Source organism: Ailuropoda melanoleuca, chromosome 8, assembly GCF_002007445.2.
Source record: "Ailuropoda melanoleuca isolate Jingjing chromosome 8, ASM200744v2, whole genome shotgun sequence".
NCBI classification, from domain to species: Eukaryota; Metazoa; Chordata; class Mammalia; order Carnivora; family Ursidae; genus Ailuropoda; species Ailuropoda melanoleuca.
Window position 1 is genome coordinate 47711515 of NC_048225.1, and position 19458 is coordinate 47730972.

Here is a 19458-nt window from a genome sequence, read left to right on the forward strand (position 1 = left end):
ATATNCAAGGCAAGAAACAACAAATGTTGGAGAGGATGTGGAGAAAGGGGATCCCTCTTACACTGTTGGTGGGAATGCAAGTTGTTACAGCCACTTTGGGAAACAGTGTGGAGGTCCCTTAAAATTTAAAAATTGAGCTACCGTATGATCTGGCAATTGCACGACTGGGTATTTACCCCAAAGATACAGACGTAGTGAAGAGAAGAGCCATATGCACCCTAATGCTCATAGCAGCATTGTCTGCAATAGCTAAATTGTGGAAGGAGCCGAGATGCCCTTCAACAGATGACTGGATTAAGAAGCTGTGGTCCATATATACAGTGGAATATTACTCAGCTATGGGAAAGAAGGATTACCCAACATTTGCAGCAACATGGCCCGGACTGGAGGAGATTATGGTAAGTGAAATAAGTCAAGCAGAGAAAGACAATTATCATATGGTTTCACTCATTTATGGAACATAAGAAATAGCAGGAGGATCGGTAGGAGAAGGAAGATAAGAATGAAGGGGGGGTAAACAGAAGGGGGAATGAACCACGAGAAGTTATGGACTCTGGGAAACAAACTGAGGGCTTCAGAAGGGAGGGGTGGGGGACTGGGATAGGCCCGTGATGGGTATTAAGGAGGGCACATATTGCATGGTGCACTGGGTGTTATATGCAAATAATGAATCATGGAACACAACATCAAAGACTAAGGATATACTATATGGTGACTAACATAACATAATAAAAAATTATTATTAAAAAAAAAGATTTAGAGAATCTGCATTTGGGGCTCAAGGAGGTCACACTGAACACAAGGAGGACTGTTCAATTCATGGTAAGATTCTCAAAATCTTGCCCTTGTTCATCTTTTTGAACTTTATAATTCTTTGAGGGCTTGTACTAATTTAATGGCAGTGTAAATGTACTCTTTTGTCACTTTCTTTTCTGAAGCAATAGGGACATAAATCTAGGTTTCCTTAGTTTTCGCTTTGCCTACTTTGTTCAACAGGGCCCAGATGAGACTTTAAATTTGTAAGTTCCTTCTTCACTAAGTTGGATTCTTCCATCCTCTGCCATCTGAAGGGTTACTGCATTTGCCAGACCACAGGTTGTCTTTTAAGAATTTCCCTTTTCTTTTAGGTACAGGTATTTATTATTATGATATAGTCAAATACAGGAGGATTCACTCTGAATGGAAAATATAAATTACCAAGTTGTCTAGGGCACCCATTTTATAAAAATACATTAAGCTTCACGGGAATTAGTTCCCCATTTTATTCAGGGCTTTATCCGACCTATGAACTTCCTTACTGTATTCTTATTAAGTGTATTATATTGCTTGTGCTTTTTCTGAGAATCTTTTATCTTCATCATTGAGCCTTTTTCTCAGTGCATGGAACACAGTAATCACACCATTCTCAAATTGTCTTGAAATTATTTTTAAAAATTTACTTTTATCTGTTTGATATTCTCTTCCCAATCAGTCTTATCCCAACCTAAAAACCTTACTTTTTGTCTTCTGATATAAATCTCTGAGCCATAGTTACTTTCTATGATTTTCCAAACAAATTGCTCCTAAGACTTCCGATCAAACTTGATTCCCAGAATAGTGTGTTGAGTGAGACCTTCTGTTGAATCTATCTCTTTATATGCCTTATCCAACAATTTCCATATCCTTCTGCATCTTGTGATCTGGAAACTTCAGAGCTAGATAGAATTTATTTCTGTCCATTGATAGAGACTCCTTCTCCTTCTGAAAGACCAACCACTCTTCAAGGGAAAAAAGAGAAAAAATATGTTCCATTTTTTCTAGCTTCACCCTTATAAAATTGCTGTCTCTCCATTTTCAACAGAATCCAAAGGGGTATCTATTTTTGTGATGGAGTACCTGTCACTGCTGCTTCCTGCTATGGAATTCTTTGGACCTATGCACCCTGCTTTCTAGGTTAGGATTTTTTTCTTTCCCTATCTTTTCCTCAGCTATACATTTTTACAGTAAATATTTTTTTGAAGCTCTGTGCCTTCATAAAATCAGGAGGGACTGTTACATTTTTTGCATTGTGTTCCTTGAAAGACTTTTTATTCTTGGAGAGTTTTGCTAAATGCATTGCTTTCTCATCTGGATTCTCTTTAAATAGATTGTTTGATTATTTTACTCAGTTTGAGAGAGGGGAAATCTATACCTAAAGCATAATTGCATTTTCCCACTCAAGCCTTGCATTTCTGAGCTTTCTCTGAGAGATTAAGTCTGGGGTATATTCAGTGACAACACTCTCCTGGCTAACCATCTTGAGAGAGGAACCCACAATGTTAGTAAGCCATGTTTGACTTGCAGTCTCAGTTCTGACAAATTAAGAGCTTAGAAACCATCACATGAAGGANGAATGCCGGGATCACGCCCTGAGCCGAAGGCAGACGCTCTAACCGCTGTGCCACCCAGGCGCCCCAAGCCTTGCATTTCTGAGCTTTCTCTGAGAGATTAAGTCTGGGGTATATTCAGTGACAACACTCTCCTGGCTAACCATCTTGAGAGAGGAACCCACAATGTTAGTAAGCCATGTTTGACTTGCAGTCTCAGTTCTGACAAATTAAGAGCTTAGAAACCATCACATGAAGGAAAAAGCAGAAGAAACTGAAAATCAATGTCTTTTGTTTAAAGAATTGAGGTCATAGGGTAAATCATCACCTCAAAATCTGGAGAGATGGGTGAATGTAGAGAACCACAGTTTAGAACTTACCTGGGGCACAAACCTTTAGAGCCAAAGCTCATAAGACAGTCAAGTGTTTATTTTAATAACTGTGGGAGGCTGAGTGTGGACTGCACTCACTCCAGAGTAAGCAACTACTGAGGGCTGCAGTCTTAGAAAAGGCCTCACAATTTCTTGGAGTTTATATCCAAGAACCCCAGTGGGTTCTCATGGAAAGAGCTAAAGAGAAGCTCCTCAAAGACAGGCCAAAGAGAAGTAATCTTACCGAATTACTCCCAGAGCATTTACCATAACAAAGGCCTATTCTCCTTTGGAAAGACTTCGCCAGAGAATTACCTTCCCTAAATAGAAACTCCCTTACCCAATTCCAGTCCCCTTTAGCTTTCCCAACTTCTCTTAGTGCAGGGGGGAGGGACAAAAACAAAAACAAAGAAATACTTGTGAAGGTCACAGCCCAAGGACACAGGCCCACTGAAAGACTGACATTTGGTCATAGGATTATAGAATTCTTTCCATTCCCCACACCTTACCATCACACCAACAGACTTCAGTGAAATAACTGATTCTGGCTTAAAGAGTTGTAAAGCAGTTTAAATAGGAGTATTTGTGAAAATCTAAAGAAAAGAAGTGACAAAAAATGAAGACGCTAGAGGAATTTGAAGCTTCTGGCCCCTACAGTTACAGCAAATATTAAACAAAGCCCAACTCTTAGCCAGAGTAACAAAACCTTACCGTAAAGGTCAATTTACCTGTGTTCCTATTATCCACTGCATCATTTCTAGCTTTTGACAAAGAATTACATGGCATGCTTAAAGGCAAATGAAAATATAGCCTAAGGGAACAAAGGAAACATCAGGGCCAGACTCAGGCATGGCACATATTTCTGAATTACAGAAAGAAAAATTAAAATAATTGTGATAAATATGTCAAGGTATGTAATGGAAAAAAGTAGACAACACACAGTCATAGGTAAGTAATGTAAGAAAGAAAGAAGTTTTTAGAAAGAATCAAAACGAAATACTCTAACATAAATGAAGGATATTATTGATGGGCTCCTTAGTTGACAGGAACCAATAGAACACAATAGAAGAAATATGGTAATAATGGCCTAGAGTTTTCTAAAATTAATGACAGATAACAAACCACAAAAGTTCCAGGAACACCAAGGAAGATAAATACTAAAAAATTTTCACCTAAGCATAACACGTTCAAACTTAGAAAACCCAAAACCAAGAGAAAATCTTTAAAAAAATAACAAAAAAAAATTTAACTTAGATTTACAGCATCTTTCTTTCTTTTTCTTTTTCTTTCTTCCTCTTTCTTTCTTTTTCTTTCTTTCTTTCTTTCTTTCTTTCTTTCTTTCTTTCTTTCTTTCTTTCTACAACATATTTCTCATCAGTAGCCATGCACATAGTAAAAGAGTAAATCAAAATACTTTAAATGTTGAAAGAAAAAACTGGCAACTGAGGATCCTGTACATAGAAAATTACCCATCAAAAGTGAAGGAGAATGAACAACACAAGAAACAACAGGTGTTGGTGAGGATATAGAGAAAAAGGAACACTCGATGCACTGTGGGACGGAATGCAAACTGGTGTAGCCACTCTGTAAAACAATTTTCTCAAAAACTTAAAAGTAGAACTATCCTATGATCTAGCCATCACACTACTGGGTATTTACTCAAAGAACAGAACACTAATTCAAAGGGTTACATGCACCACAATGTTTATAGCAGCATTATTTACAACAGTCAAGATATGGAAGCAGCCCAAGTGTCCACTGATTGATGAATGGAAAAAGAAGATGTGGTTATATATATATACAATGGAATATTATTCAGCCATAAAAAAGAATGAAATTTTGCCATTTGCAATGACATGCATGGAGCTATAGAGTGTAATGCTAAGCAAAATAAATCAGTCAGAGAAAGACAAATGTCATATGATTTCACTATATGTGGAACTTAAGAAAGAAAACAACAAGCAAAGGGAAAGATAGAATGAGAGGCAAACCAAGAAACAGACTCTTAACTATAGTGGTTTGCACCAGAGGGGAGGTGGGTGGGGGGATGGATGAAATAGGGGATGGGGATTAAGGAGCGCACTTGCTGTGAGGAGCACCTGGTGTTGTATGGAAGTGTTGACTCATTATATTATGCACCTGAAACTAATATAATACTGACTGGAATTAAAATAAATATTTAAAAAAATAAATTACACAAAGACAACAAAGGGACGAAGAAATAAAAGCTCTCTTAACAAAATTGGAGGAATTCATCACCACCAAAACTTTTTTCCAAAAAACATTTAAATAAGTTCTTTAGGTAGAAGAAAAACCATCTAGGTCAGAAACTCAAATCTACATAAAGAAAGTAACAATGTTGGAGAAGAAATAAAAGGAAGTAAAGTATTTTATTTTATTTTTTTTATTCTTAATTGATTTAAAGATAACCTTTCCAGGTCATAATAGTAATAATATATTGGATGATTATAGCATATGGATAAGTGAATAAATTATAGCAATATTATAAGAGATTAGAGAAATTAAGAATACTGAATAATAATTATAAGACACCTGAACTATCCACGAAGCAGAATACAGTTATTCAAAAGCCAATTTAGATTAGTTGAAAATGTATATTGTGAACTTGCAGCAATCATTAAAAATAAATTAAAGTTTTAAAATGAAGTAAAATTAATATACCTAGAAAGGTAGAAAAATGAAATCATATAAAATATACAATGAAAATCAAAGAAGATAGAAAAAGAGAGGAAAAAATCAAAGAAGCCTAGCATCTATTATTTAACTATATCAATAAACACTCTAAATGTGAATGATCTGAATATAGCAATTAAAATACAGATATGGCTAGTGAATTTAAAAATTCAACTATATGTTGTTTATAAGAAATCTATAAAGAAATCTTAAGTGTAAATAACACAGACCCATTGAAAGTAAAAGTATGGAGAAAATGTACCATGTTAACACAGACACACACACACAGACACACACACACACAGAGCTGGAGTAGATATACTAATTTCAGACAGCAGATTTCACAAGAAAAAACATGGGGAGGGAGAGGAGCATTATATAGTGGTAAAGGGGTCAATTCTTCAGTAAAATATAACAATCTAAAACGTATGCACTTAACAACAGAGTCAAAATATGTGCAGTAGAGACTAATTTAAAAGGAGAAACAGACAATTAACCATTAACAAAGTAGTGTTGGATTATAACCCAAAATATAGCATAAATACTCACAAGTCCATATTGCTATCAATAAACAATTAAAAAAATAAATGAGGTAGGATGAAGTCCCCTGTGCAGAATTCCAAATAAATTATGGAGATTCTACATTTCCTGTCCTTAAATGTGGGTTGTGCTTAGTGGCCTTCTAAATAGTATAGAATGGAATCAGAGGGTGAGGGAGAGAATTTAAGTAGCATTACAGTAAGGAAACCTGACAAACACAACCTTGGCCAAATGATCAAAGTTAATGTCAAGAGTGAAAGTCATGTTGATAATATGTACCCCTAATACGATGGGATGAAAATGCCACTATACCTCTGTGAACTTTCTTCCTAACTCTGGTCTAATTAGAAGAACATCAGACAAGTCCCAAATGAGGAACATATTACAAAATACTTTACCAGTACTACTGAAAAATTTCAAGGAAAAGAAAAGGAAAGTCTGAGAAACTGTCACAGGCAGAGGATCCTAAGGAGACATGACTAAACGTATCACAATGAGATACTGAATCTGAAATAGGATATTAAGGAAAAGCTAAGCAAATTTACATTGACAATTATATCATCTGCAAATACACACGGTTGTATTTATCACTTTTCAATATGTATAACTTTTACTTTTTTTTTCATGCCTATTGCCTTAGCTAGGTCTTTTACTACCATGTTGAATAGGAGTGGAAAGAGAGGACATTATTGCCTTGTTCATGATCTAAGGGGGAAATTGTTCTTTCTTTTGACAATTAAGTGTGATGTTAGCTGTAATTTTTTTGTAGATGTTCTTTAGCAATTCATGGAAGATGAATTCTTTCCCTGGTGTGGTAAGAGTATCATAAATTGGTGTTGGATTTTTTTTCCCAACTTTTTTATTCTGTGCCAATTAATATAATCATATTGTTTTTCTTTATCTGTTGATATGGTGGATTATATTGATTGGTTTTTGAATATTGAACCAGCCTTGGATGCCTGGAATAAATTTGTACTTTGTCATGGTGTATAATTCCATTTATACGTTGATAGATTTGATTTTGCTAACATCAATTTCCCTTATCTATATGCTATTATTATTCAAAACATTGCTACTCTTAATACTTTAACAGTTATCCTTTATATTGATTAAGAATAAGACAAAATAGATTTTGGTTTACTTTTTATTTTTCTCCAGTGTTCTTTCTTTCTTTATGTAGATCCAAGTTTCTGGCCTATATAGTTTTCTTTCTGCTGAAGAAAATTTTTAATATTTCTTGAAGAACAGGTCTTCTGGTGAATAATTTTTTGTTTTCTGAAAATGTCTTAATACCTCATTTATTTTTGGAAGCCAATTTCAGGGGATACTTAACTTTAGGTTGTTTTTGTTTTAATCTCAACTCTTAAATTTCCATTCCATGCTTCTTTTTTTTTCAGGGTTTCTGATAAGAAGTCTACTGTAATTATTACCTTTGTTCCTTTATCAGTAAAGAGTTTTGTTTTTGTTCATTTTCTTCTCTTCTGGCATCTTTCAGTATTTTCCATTTTTTTTTCAGTTTAATATGACATGACTAGTTACACTGGGTGTCTTTATTTGCTTGTATTAATTCTGCTTGTTGCTCTCCAAGCTTTCTAGATCTGTAGTTTGGTGTCTCATTAATTTTGAAAAATACCCAGCACTATTAGTTTACATATTTCAAGTATTTCTTTTCCTCTGTTCTCTTTTCTTCTCTGGTACTCCACATTTGTACATATTACATACTTTGAAATTACCTTACAGTAATTTTGGGTATCTTGGTTTTTTTGTTTTTTTGGTTTTTTTTTGGTTGTTGTTGTTTTTCTTTTTGTATTTAAATTTTGAAAGATTCCATTGACTCATCTTCTATCTCATTAAGTCTTTCCTCGGCCATGTCCAATCTAGTGATGAGGCAAATCAAAGGCATTCTTTATGTCTATAATATTGTTTTCAATTCCTTGCATTTTCTTTTCATTCTTTCTTAGTTTTTTTTCCATTTCTCTGCTTCTATTATTTATCTGTTCTTTCATAATTGTCTACCTTTTTTATTAGAAAGTACAGTGTTCTATAATCTTTAATTAAATCTCATAATTTTAGTAGGAACCCTCCATTAGTGGACACTGGAAGTCTAGAGAAAATTGAAGTGAAAGGGATGTCCTTCCCTTAGGACTCTGGGATAAGACTGTGTAATATCTTTGTCCCTGGAGAGGAAAACTGAAACTCTGGTAATGTCTTCTCCTTTGTTATAAAGACTATGGGTCTCATAAAGATTACTCTACCCTCTCCCTGCTAGAACTTTGCAAGTGTCCGTCTCAGATTTTCACCTAGGAGTCTGATGGGATTACTGGAAGTAAAGTCCATGAGATCAAAGGATCACAGGATCTCTGTAAGAATGTGGCCCCTAGCAGTTTCTAGTTCTCAAGCTCTTCCACACTCAGCACACTCAGTCTCTAGTAACTGTTCATCAAAATTACTATTTGCATGTTCCTACCAGTTTATGGCTCTGGAGACTCTCTTCAAGTAAGCAGATCTCTGCTGAGACCTTTTGGATTTGCTTCCCTCTCAGGATTGTGAGCAGTGCTTTGCCCTGAAAATTCAGGTCTCTAATGGATCTGAGAAAAGTCATCAGTTTTTTCTAGTTTTTCCTTTTACAGGTACAGGCATTATGACTTATGAACTCTTTATATATGGGTGAGGAACTGCCATTGTGAAGCTTTGATTCCAAGCTTTTTAAATCATCAACCAAAGTCACTATGCCTTTGGAGTCCTCCTGCAGAATAATACCCATCTGTTTCTTAGTGACTGCTGCTGTGATCAATATGAAGGCAGTATGATTTTATTCTGCTAACAGTTTGCAGTGCTTTGATCACCTTTATCCGCTTGAGTTGGCTATATACTAGTGGAAATACTCTGAAATCAGTCCATTTCTTAATTAGAACTAAAATCTATGTACTGCTGTATAGGAAAATTTTCAAGGGATGTTTCTTCTAACATGTATAATCCATAATATAAGACTCTTTCTTTGGTGATCATCAAATATACTTTAAATACATTTCAATGGTGTCTACCTTCTAAAATATTAAATTGTCGGAATCATATTTAACAACCATAACTATAAGTTTTCAAGGGATGTTTTCCTATTTTGTTGCTATTGACAACATTTGTAGTTTTAAAAATTAGTTTTAGAGAAGTTATTTTGATAGGGTGCTCCTAGGGAAAACATTGTGTTAGGGCCCTATGGATTATGACTTCTTTTTGTCTTCAGTTTTCAGTTATACTCATTTAATAACAACCTGATTTAATAACAAACACAACATACTTCTTTGCTAGTTCTGTCTTCAAAGATCTATGTGCAGGTATACTTCATTTCTGTTTTCATATGTTTTATTCTGCCCTCTGTATTTGCAACTTTCTCCAAAGGAAACTAGGGTAAGTAAAATAACCACCCCCCTCAAGATGTTGAAGTTCTAATCCTCAGAAATACATGAGGCTAAATAACAAAGAAGAATTAAAGTTACTAATCAGTTTACTTTAGAATGGAGATAACCTTGGATTCTTCATGTAGACCAAAATGCAATCACAAGGGTCCTTAGAGGTAGAAAAAGGTGTCAGAAAAACACAGAGGGAGATATGATGGAAGAATGGTCAGAAAGATGCAGTGCTGCTGGCTTTGAGATGGAGGAAGTGACCATGAGCCAAGGAATGCAGGATGTTCTCAAGAAACTGGAAAAACCAGGAAATGGATTTCCCTAGAGTTTCCAGGAAAAAAAAAACAAAAAACAAACAAAAAAACACACCATCCTCTTAAAACCTTGAGTTTAGGCTACTGAGATCCACTGAGACTTCCCTACAGAACCATAATTTTTGTATTGGTTTAAGCCACTAAGTTTAATGGCAATTTGTCATAGTAGCAATTGTAAACAAATAAAGACACCCCCACAATCTTCCCCTCTTTAAATTTCCCTTATTCTACTCTTTCTTTACTGGCTGCAAGTTATACATATATCTTTACAAAACCAGTCTGAGTCCTCTTTAGCTGACTCTGTGAGCAAACTCAATTACTAGAAATAATGTTTCAAGCACAAGTTTTTTAAAAATATTCATTAATAGGGGCGCCTGGGTGGCACAGCGGTTAAGCGTCTGCCTTCGGCTCAGGGCGTGATCCCGGCATTGTGGGATCGAGCCCCACATCAGGCTTTTCCGCAATGAGCCTGCTTCTTCCTCTCCCACTCCACCTGCTTGTGTTCCCTCTCTCACTGGCTGTCTCTATCTCTGTCAAATAAATAAATAAAATCTTTAAAAAAAAATATCCATTAATAAAATCTACTATCACTCTGGGGTGAACTTACATTCTGGACTCTAAAACCAAGTCATAATTCAGAAGTTGCTTAGCATTCCAATTCTTGACTAAGTAGTACTGTTATGGTTGGAATTTTATCCCCCAAAATTCATATGTTGAAGCCTTAAGCTCCAGTACCTCAAAATGTGAACTTATTAGGAAATAGGGTCATTGCAGTTGTAGTTAGCTAAGCTGAGTTCATACAGGAGTAGGGTGGGCCCCCAAACCGACATAAAAAGAAGATATTTGGGCACAGATGTGCACATAGGAATAACATCATAGGAAGATGAAGTCAGAGATCGAGGTGATGCTTCTGCAAGTCAAGGAAGACCAAAGATGGTCAGCAACCAACTAGAAGCTAGAGGAGAGAGAAAATGAACAGATTCTTCCTCACAGCCCTCAGAAGGAATCAACCATTGACATGCTGATTTCAGATTTCTAGCCTTGTGAGACAATACATTTTTGTTGTTATTTAAGCTGCTTAATTTGTGGTGCCTTGTTATGGCAATCCTAGCAAAGTAATAGTCATATATATATGACTTACATATCACCATTATATATGCTTATATATCACCATTGAACAAAGCTAAATGATTACTAAACCAAGCACAATGATACCTGCAACAACACACAAAGTTCAAAGACCTCCACAGTCTAAGATCACTAAAGTCAGAATCTCTATTGGTTGCTTATTGAATCTCAAGTGACTACTTCTCTTTTGTAGGGAATTTTGCTTTATGACCATAAATTGAACATTTTGAGTATGACCTTTAATAAAACCCTTCTTTCCTTCTGCATTCTGAAGCACAGTAAAATATAAATATATATATAGTAATCTGATGAATATTAAATGTTATTATCTGCTTTATTAATAGCAAAGCTGGATTTGAGCTGGCAGCTAGAGGTTCTGACCCAATTTGAGCCTTTCCATGTCCTCCTAAATTTAGACATGCATCTAGTCACCACACGAAATTCTGCTTCATACTTCAATCCTGGCAGACAGAAATCCTCATGGAGTGTGGGGCCAATCTATACTTTCTTCCCTATCTCACTAATCAGATAAGTCAGCTCTTCTCCCATATGGAGGGTTTGTAGAGAGTGGTGGAACTGGTGCAGAAGCCTCCTCAGTCCTTCCTTGTATTTGGTGTAGAAAGAAAAAAAATCCATTATTCATAAAAGAATATGGAGAGAATTTAAAAACAAACATATTTTATTAGTCCATTAAGGTTGCTACAACAGAAATACCATAGCCTGGGCAGTTTATAAACAACATTTTTTTTTTCTCCTCCACAGTTCTGGAGGCTGAGAAATCTAAGACCAAGGCACCAGCAAATCCCATGTCTGGTGAGAGCCTACTTTCTGGATCACGGATGGCTTTCTTCTCACTATTATCTCACATGGTGAAGGGGCAAGGGGACTCTCTGGGGTCTCTTTTATAAGGGCAGTAATATCATTCATGAAGGCTCTACTTTCATCACCAGCACATTGGGGATTAGGTTCAAATATATAAATTTTCAGGGATACAAATATTTAGACCATACCACATAAAAACAAATGAACAAAACTAGACTGCTTGTATTTAACACTTAAAGTAAGGTTAGTCCCTGTCCTAAACACCAATTTTCTCATTTAGGTCTCACTACAATATAATGTGATAGGATACATATTACTTCCCCACTGAAATTTTGCCAGTTGTCCAAATTACATCCTTTATAGGAAAATAATCCAGTTCTGAATCACACATTGCATTGAGTTGTCATGTCTCCTTTATCTTCAGTACAGAGCACTTCATTCCTTATTCTGTGATTAAGTGATTACAGATGACTTATTTTATAGAAAGTCACTCAATTTAGGTTTGTCTGATGTTTTCCTGTAATATTTAGTTTTTGGATCTTTTCAGGAGAGATCTCTTAAATGTTGCTCTATATTCTCATTACATTCTATAAGATTACACACACTTTTGTTTTTTTCCCATTATAGTTGATGTTCATTTTGACCTCTTGGTGAAGGGAATGTCCTTTGGTCTTCTCCATTTTAAGATTACTCTTTTGCTCTTTCTAATTAGTTAACTGTTTTTTGGTAGACTTACTAAGGTAGCTAAATTTCCCACTTCCTATCAAACATTTAACTTGTGCTGTAACACCCTATGCTGATATTTCTTCTGCACAAAAACATTCCTAGTCCTGTATTTTGCACCAATACTTCACACCACATAAATATCATCTCCCCTTATGGACACTCTTTGAACTTGATCAAGCTACAATACTTCGCTCTATGTAAACATAGCTCTCTGCTCTCACCCTGGCATAAATACCTACCGTAGTCCCCCTAATGGTCTGGGAGCTGAATTGTTAAGAGAAGAGAAGGTGTTAGAGGAGGTAATCAAGAGAACATAACCACCAGTTGACCTGTGAGCTGGACCCAGGCAATTGGAGGCACCTTACCCATCCCCACCCTTAAAAATGTATGTTTGCCCACCATTCCCATGGTGAGAGCATTTTCAAGGATATAACCTCGGGAGAACAACGTATTGGTGAGACCATCTGAACAGTATATGTGATTAAAACCAGTTAAGGCCTCTGTATAGACGTTTAAGATTCTGTCAGTTTGGTGTGGAGATTCACTTGTCTTGTAGCTGCCCATGATAGGCCTTGTATGTTTCTTCCCCTGTTTATTAAACCTGCCACCTACCAATATGGAGTGGTCTGCTTTCTTCATTCCCTCCTTGTCCACTGTGTATGGGGGGCAGTTTGCCAACCAACAAAGGGAAAGAACAGGAATAACCATTCTGTTGTAAAGATAAAGGACAATATCGTATGATGGAGGAAAGTTGAGATATAGATACTTGAGTCAAGGTTTTTCACTCCTTTGTTCAACAAATTCATTGTCTGCTGAGGAGACAATATGAAGAATGGACCCTTTATGCTGGTAGATCAAAATGTGATAAATTTAATTCCTTCTTTGTCATGTACGGGGTACTTTATCTAGACAATTTCCTGTCCTTCCCCCAGCAACTGTTGCCTTAGCTGAAAATGAAAGTTTTCCAGAGGATTCTCCATAGTCTTTTGTTGCTTTGATATTCTTTGTTTTACTGAAGGTCAGTGAAAAGGTGCTGGATGTAGAAGCTGTGTTTCTCCTGACCAGCATTTATGGCTTTCACTGTGCTCTTTAAAGAGCCATCTCATTTCATATCCAAATTAAATTACCGATAACATTGAAAATAAAATCAATTTTTCTTTATCATTATTCTTGCAATTGGATACCTCTGTGACTTTTATGACTTCATTATATCAACTAGAAGTAGGACCTGTTATTAGATTTTCAGCTTGGAGTGGGAGGAAAGTCTAGGATAAATGGTGATTCAATTATACATTCAGCAAGTGAGGAAATAATTACAGTATTGGTCTTTGGATCTACTGTGACCTGAACTTAGGCATAAAACTCCATTCATTATCTGGCTGCCAGAAGGCCACATATTAACTAATGGACCATGGTGGCATCTTGGGTTTGCAAGGGTTTGTCAATCTAGTGCCAATTTAAATTCTTCTTTTCCTCAGTGCATAGTAACCTCAGTAAATGGCTGCATTCTGTTTGGAGAATTCTTAGAAGAAGAAAATTTAAAGTACATGGTTGTGACGTTGTAGGGTGTTTTCTCAATGGATCTCAGTCTTCAAACAAGGTGTTCTGGTTTATAAATTGAGTTAAAAGCCAGAAATCTCCATGTTGGCCACCAGGTGATAGATCTAAATAATAACATAACAATTGTGAGAGTTCTAAATCATAAGCAAACTGCCAGTTGAAATATAGATGTTCAGAAATAAATGGAGACCATGTTATTGGAAATTGAAAGAAAGAAATTGCTTGTTATATAGTGGCAGAAAGCTTAGCAGAATTATGTCCTATATTTATGTGAAAAGCAGAATATGTCAGTGTTTACCTTGGGTATTTAGCTAAGAAGATTTTCATGTAAAATGTTGAGGAAGTGGTCTGGATTATTATTGCTGCTTGTAGTAAAATAAGAGACTGAAGAAAGAACTGTTAAGCAATTAAAAAACAAAAACAAAAACAGATCTTGATGATTTGGGAAATTCTCAGTCTATCCAGATTGCAAAAGATACTAAAATTAAGAGATTCACTGTTAGTAAAGTCTGTTCTGTAGAGAAAGCCAAGAGTGTGCCTGAACAATCCTTTGCTAGTGCCTCAGAAGAATCAATAAGTCAAAGCATTCAATCACAAAAAGGGCTTTTTAAAGAGATTAGGCATGCAGTTCGGGTATACCCAAAGCTATCTCAGCAGGAGCCAGGAATAGAGATGAAATTATCCAAGAACGATCTGTGGAGGAGCCTCATGTCTAATGGAGGAATCTCATGACGTACATGGGAGAACTAACAGAGTTCTTGAGACTCTTCTAACAGCAGTAACGCTGCCAGCTTGAACTGAAAGGGATCAAGAGCGAATAAAATGAAAACAGGATGCCAGACTCACAAAATTATACAGGGAGTAAACAGGCTGATAAAATTACTCAGCTTCAAACATGTACTATCCTTCATTAAATAGGGAAGACGACTTTGATCTTAGAGCCACAGACTTGGATGGAGGAGCCCTAATCTACAAAAGATTATCCCCAGACCTTGAAACCTAATGGAATTTGCCCAGCTGGATTTCAAAATTTCTTGGGACTAGTGTCATCTTTTGGCCTTCCATTATCTTCCCTTTTGAACAACAATGATTCATCCTATGACTGACCAGCTACTGTAGTTGGCTAGCAGGTGACTTTTCTGATTTTCCAGCTCTACACATAGAGAAGAATTTTGTTTGAGGATGTATCATACCCAGAATTTCAACCATACCTGATTTTGAAGTTTTAGTTGATGAGATTTGAGACATTTGAGTTAATGAGATTTAGATGAGATTTTGAACTTTGAATTGACACTGTTAAATGTTGAAACTTGTGAGGACATTGGGATGGGGTGAATGTATTTTGCATGTGGAACGGTAAAAAAAATCTGCCAGTTAGAGTATTGACCCGAATAGGGTAAATAATTCTCTAAAAAATGGCCATGTCCTAATCCATTAAACCTGTGAATAGGGTAGCTTACATGGCAAAAAGGGACTTGGATATATGGTTCTATTAAGATAAGAATGTTGGGATAGACAAATTTTTCTGTATAAAAATCCAATATAATTACACAGGTCCTTATAGGGGAGGCAAGAGGGACAGAGTCAAAGAAGGACATATCACTATGGAATCAAAGGGAGATAAGATGTACTGATCAAAGCAGAGGTGAGAGACAGAGAAAAAGTAAGAGAGATTTGAAGGTGTTTTTCTGCTGGCCTTGAAGTTGGAGGTTGGGTCCATGAGCCAAGGAACAACAGTGGACCTTAGACATTGGAAAAGGCAAGGAACAGATTCTCCTTCAGAGGCTCTGAAGAGAAATACAGCCCTGCCAAACTGTGATTTTAGGACTTTTGACCCTAGGACTGTAATATGATAAATATATATTGCTTAAAGTCACTAAGTTTGCGGTAATTTGTTAAAGTAACAAAGAGAAACTAACACACACTTCACATAAAAGTTGCCCATTTTTTCATTTCTAGCGGCATTGTAATTGGTTAGCTATTTCAAAACATCTCAGTGGGTCAGTGGGTCAAGACATTCTGATTGCCACTTTGTCACTGCTGCCCATTATAGTAAATGTGACAACCCTGTCATTGGCACTGATGCACTCCTTGTCACTCAGTCTCTACTATTCCACAATCCCATCAGCACCATTGACGTCAAAGAGAACATCTCTACGGTGGTTCTCCAACCTACAGAAGTAGCCCTCAAAGAGCTTTTCTGGAATATTAGTGCTCCTCTCATTAATTATTTTTTAATGCCTTGGTGAAATTAATGTTCCTCTACACCCTCTTGAAAGATGTAAGGGGGAAGGAGTTGTATAGTTTGTCTATGATGAATGAACTCAAATATTCCCATTTTCCGAAGTTTGGGATTCTATCCTCTACATTATGATAGGGAGTTCTGGTATCTCAACTTCATTAAATGAAGACCACAGTTGAATTCTAACTTTAGTCAATCAACTGTCAAAAATTTTAAACTTATGGCCTCATAATCTACCACACAAAATCTAGAATCTCTGATAAGTATAATCATGAGTAAATTTGGTCCAATTCAATGTGAATATTCCATTTTCCTTGGTCTAATGACCTTAAAATCTATTCCCACATATAGTCAATGTATTTTGTGCCATATATTTAATGACAATATAAATTAGAAGAAAAATTTTAATTACTTTTTAATATAAGCTACTTCTAGAGTCAGATTTTTAATTTTTTCCCTCTGGAACATACTTAAATCTAACTCTAGATAAGAGTCTAGTGGCAGGATATAATTGTGTTGAGTTTTGCAGAGGGTATGTACCTCCTTATAAGATACTCATCCCAGGGTGAGTTATTGAAGGGTATTTAAGGAAAGGAAACCAAATATCCTGAGACACAAGAAGTGGGTGTACTTCTACTTAGAAGGGAGACTCAGAGAAGCCTATGGGTTCCAGATTATCAGTTTTATCTAAATTCATCTGGATGATATTCTTCCAAGTCTTATGTACTCAGTAATGAGTATTTTTCAGTATTTTTCACATTAGGTTATTTGTGGGGCTGTGAATTGGTCACAAGTTAGGTTCCATAGGAAGCAAAGTTTCAGATGACTATTAGAATGCAGTACAATTATTAGAGAATGCCTCTGGCATCAACATGTGTGGAAGGTAGGGGAAAGAAGCCAGATTGGGCCTCAGCCAACCCATGGGGAGCTTTTCTACCTAAGACACCTCTTCAATATTATACCAAATGGAGATAAGAGGACCTGGTCTTTATGCACTGGCATCAATCAGTCATTGGAAATGCAGAATTTCTCTAAAATGAGGCCTGACCTTGGGAGAGGCATTTGTCTTCAGTCAAGGTATTCTCCAAAGAGAATGATAGAGCTAATGTCCCTCTTCTAGCACTGAGAGCAGCTGTGAGAATAAGATCTTTATTCCTCAAGGGAGATATGGGGTGGAACATCAAAGCACCCACCACAAAAATCAACTTATGTAGCAATTCTGCAACACATACAATTACAATTTCAATGAGATCAGCCTTGAAGCTACAAAACTAAGAGATTCCTTTAGGGTCAGGATAGAAGCTGTCTAATTTTCTGACCAAGATTTAAGCTGTAAGTTTAAAGACCTAAGCTTACTCTTTTTATTTTCCTCCATTTGATTTCAGTGCAGTCAAGAGCAGTAGCTCACTTTACTGTTCTTGTAGTCATTGTTGCTTCCACAATAGTTAATAACATAATAGCTTTTTGGTCCCTCCAGGAACTTGTTTTGGTAAGGACATTATCACAATCAACCATAGATGATAATTTGATTAATTATGATGCCACTGCATGACATGATTCTTAGCATCCTATTTCTCATTTTCAAGGAGATTGCTTTCGTGCTCAAGCCCAAGGACACAATTAAACCAATCACAAAAGCCCATCTTTGAGTGTCTGGGTCCCAGAGCCTTCCTGGTACTAATTTTTATATCACTCAGGATTTCTTTGGGGAGACAGATATTTAATATAAAATAGAGAATTTAATATAAATAATTGCTTTCCAGGACTGGAGAATTGGAAAAGCAAAGAGGAAACACTAAGTTAGTATAGAAGCAGTAACTTCAGAAAGCAGCTTTTGTGTTCAGGATCAGGGAAGATGGGGGGAAAAAACTAGGATTATTAGAATTTAGAAACATAGAGGATGGTTCCTTCAAAGTTGGGGTTCAAATATAGAGGAGGACTCCTGCTCTACCAGTGCCAGGAGCAAAGCATCTTGGGCAAGGTCCCCTGCTGAGCTGGGCAGTAGCCAGCTGCTGCTAGTATCCTTAAAAGAGTATGAGGAGGCTGGTCCTGCAATGTGGGGGGAAAAATACAACCTGCAAAATGGATACAGCTGTTGTTGCCAGAGTAAAGGACTACCTGATTGATACTAATAGGAAGCAAAATAAAACGCAGCAAATCCCATCTCTTTAGGCCTTCCAGTCTCCCTCTAGCACTGCCCAGGGCAAAGCCTAACAAGGAATGAGCTGGCAAAATGGAAATGCGATTTGCAGAATCTCAGCTTTCGCATCACAAAGAGAAGAACACAGGTAAGTCTGAAGCTAAGAGACAACATATGATTCATGAAGGAATCACATGGAAATGTTAAAATAGAGACAATGTGTTTATATGCAAGAAATATTTCCTAGACATCTTTTATGGGATGTGGAAGTTGTGGATTTAGCACCTTTTCGCCCTTGCCTCCAACTCCTATAAAGGCTAGAAATCAAAATACTTGGCTCTCACTCTCCCTTGCAATTCCAAGATGTCATTTCAGTTATTTCTGACCAATGAGGACAAAATAACGTACATTAACAAATGCAGTCTTACTTTTTGCACTTCATCATTTCCTCCCATACTTTGTAACTCAGATACAAATCTCCAACATCATTTAGAGACTATAGATTCACCAACTTGAGGATGAGATTTAATGACTGGCAGAGCAGAAGACAAGAGTTTTTTCCCTGACAGTACCTTTGAGCCACATTTTATTTAAGCTGCTTTGGTCAGGTTTTCTATTATTACTTACAAGCCTTAAGGAACCCAAATCTTAATTAATGCATTGTAAAAGTCTCCAGTAATTTAGAGGTAATTCATTTATAGTCTATTCTCGGAGACGTATATTTTACATGGTAAGATTTTAAGGAATTCAGGGGGGGTTGTTTTGTTTTTGTTTTTATTTTGCTTGAAGTCATAAATTAACATATGTTATCTTGGAAGATTATTAAATCTTTCTAGGTCAAAAATCTTCCCATCTATAAAATTTGCTGTAGATTTTGATTAAGTCAGATTATCAATTATAGATTAAATTCAAGTTTCCTCTTGACTAGGAGAGGATAGAATAAGTAAATGCTGAAGTAACAGTGCTGAGGACTACAAAGCATTGGTGAAATCCATAAAATGGCATGAAAAGTATAAAAACAACATGTCATACATGGAATTAAACATATGGGAAGCACTATAACACTTGTGTGTTAGTGTACTCAGTGACAAAAAACCAATTTGAAAGGTCAACCCTAGAATTCTGGCTTCAGCTCCAACATGTAAAGTGTTAAGAAGTCCTCGCTACCCTTG